Source organism: Marmota flaviventris, chromosome 7, assembly GCF_047511675.1.
Source record: "Marmota flaviventris isolate mMarFla1 chromosome 7, mMarFla1.hap1, whole genome shotgun sequence".
NCBI classification, from domain to species: Eukaryota; Metazoa; Chordata; class Mammalia; order Rodentia; family Sciuridae; genus Marmota; species Marmota flaviventris.
The window spans coordinates 144764022-144766931 of NC_092504.1; positions in this window are offsets into that span (position 1 = coordinate 144764022).

The following is a 2910-nucleotide window of genomic DNA, read 5'->3' on the forward strand; positions in this document are numbered from 1 at the left end:
CCTTGATGTACAGATGAGAAAACTTGCGCTCAGGAAGCAGGGTCTCCAGGCTGGCGGTGGACACTGGTAAAACCAGGTGGAATTGACTCCTGAGCACCTGGACGTGCCTCAAGGAAACTCTCCCCTGGGGGGTCAGGAAGCTTCACGAGGGACTCTGCCAAAGCGCAGTCCCCGTCCTCCTGTATCCAGAGACGGTGACAGACTCAGTGGCACCCACGTGCTAGTCGGAGGACAGGCAAGGGTGCATGGCCCACGGGATCTCGTTGTTGTGAGCTGTGGTATCTGTGGTACTCTGACGTTATGAAGGACATAAGGTGATCGAGATTTACCAAGCTCAGTTTCACACCTCTTGGCAAGTCGGAGCTTTTATGACGTGTACACGCATGTAGCACACGTGCACACACACTACATCTCAGACAGACTTGGTTGTGAAAGTCAGAAGTGCGATAGTGGGCCAGCTGCAGGGGCCACACCTGTGACCCCTCGGGGAGGCTGAGGCAGGAGGATTGAAGTTTGAGGCCAGCCTGGGCAAGTTAGCAAGACCCTGCCTCAACATGAGAAGTAAATGGGAGTCACTGGGTAGCGGAGTGCCCCTGCCCCACCCTGGACCAGGAGAGGTGCCCTGGAGGAGCCACACAGTGCCTCGTGCTCAGCGCCACTGGCTGACAGTCCAACCCCGAAGCTGCCCTGGAGCCCATTCTCTGGACATGGGGCTTCCACGTTGAGCTTCCTTGTTGAAGTTCACTTCCCAGTCGAAAGGAAAAGGGTGAAGGACGACTTCACGTTTAGTGATGTAGAAATGTGGCTGGAAAGTATTCAGTGATGGGAACGTTTCAAACAAGTACTGACATCTGGCAGGAAGAACTTTAGTGACCTGTTGAATTCACTTCTAATTTTTAACTCCTTGGGTTCCCGAATCTTTCATCCTCTTATCTCTGAGACTAGCCCCACAGGAAAACAACAACTGACTTTGGGCAAGTAATATCCCTGGTGTGTGCATTAAAGTCTTCTTGTGCATTCTGAGATAAAAGTTTTCTGATTCAATTGCTTTCTACAAGTTTTGTTCTGTCAATGTTTCAAATTCTGTGTGTGTGGGTGTGTGTGCATGTGTGTGTGGGTGTGTGCGTGCGTGTGTGTGTGTGTGTGTGTGTGTGTGTGGTGCTGGGGTCAGATTCTTTTAATTCTGAATGACTCTCTTTATCAAATTAGAATAGTTTTACTGTGATAGGAAGAAGCCGTGCCAGTGGCTGAAAACAGTGCTGACATTTAGATCTCAGCCACTGGCACCAGACAGACAGTAGGACGTTTGAACGTCCTGAATGAAGCCCTCATGGAGGAGGGTGCTTGATACCACCGCCTGCTGCACGTGAACATGTGTAAAACTGAGTTCAAAGACTTCATGAAATGCTCTCCCTGTGACTCACATTTTCTGATATTTTATTGTATTTCATTTAAAAAGCGGCTAATCATAGCTAAGCAAATTGTTTTCTAGCCCCCTAAACAAAACACAACTGTAGTCTGAAACACAGGGAGCAAGAGGTCTCCCTGGAAGGAGCAATGTGTACTTTTCTCTTTCATACAGAATGGAAATTTACTTCCATCCAGACAGGAAAAAATAGATCAGGTGTGGTTTATGTACTAGTTCATTTTCTATTTCTATAACAAAATACCTCAGGCTGGGTGATTTATGGGAAAAGAGGTCTATTTAGCTCCTGGCTTTGGTGCTAACAGTATAATCAGGCAGCCTCGTCTGTTCAGCCTCTGGTGAAGGCCTTGTGACTGGCGGCATCACAGTGGTGTCACAGTGAGGTGACATGGTGGGGCGGGAAGAAGAATCACCTGGCTAGACAGGAAGCCAGAGAGACTCGGGGCCAGCTCACCTTGTTGCAGGGCCACTCCTCAATCCTCGGGAGCTAACTGGAACCCGGAACCACAATGACCCCTGTGTGAGGAGGCGCCCTGGCCCCTTGCCTCCACCTGCCCCCCTTGCAAAGCTGGCGCCACACTGAGGACCAGACTCTTGCGGACACACCCCGACAGTATCTGAACCTGTGGACGTGGTCGCGTAGGCGTCCTAGCATTGCCCACAGGACTTGGCCCGTGGCTCCTCATCTTGCCTGTGTTGTCCTATCCACAGTTCTCCTTCTCTGTGGTGAGTGAACGCCACATACCCATCATGCAAAGCCACATCTCTGTCCACGCACGTAGAGATGAAATCGCTGGCGGCTCGCCGGCAGGGGAGGTGTGGGTCATCGGCTGAGTGTGCTCCACACAAGGCTGAAGCAGAGTGGGACGGTGGGGCACGCCTGAGCAGGAGCCGGCTGTCTGCGCCGTCAGGCCTGGAATTAGAGGTGGCTGGCTTCTAGCCTTCTCCAATTTCATGTGCATTCTGGAGACAAGATTGATCTAGAATGTCTTACGATAACTCATAATTCTCAACTTCTTTGGTTCTAAGCAAATGATTGTTTGTTTAAACCAGAGAGTGTTTTGCAGCGCTATTAACACAGCATTGGTGGGTTGCACTCGGCCAAGTAGAACTGACTCTTTATCCCCTACCATATCTGTATCCTAGCAAGAGTGGATTTATGTAGGCAGCAGGGTGTGGAATTGCACAAACAGCGTGGTCTCGCACGTTTTCATGACTGTGGCATCAGCCGTGACCACACAGGCACACACATATGCATCTTGGACGTGGCATTCCCTGTGATGCCGAAGTGGAACGTGTACTGCTCTGGTGTAGCACCACGGTTTTAACACCTTAACGCTTCTGATGTGTTTGATGCGGTTGAGGAGGAACTTGCTGTAACTAGTTGACAACATGCTTACCCCTCTTTCTGTGCATTAGAAGTAGGAGAGTATTTCTTAAGGAAATGTGGCCAATGTTCACATTTGGCTTTCCTTTCTCTCTCT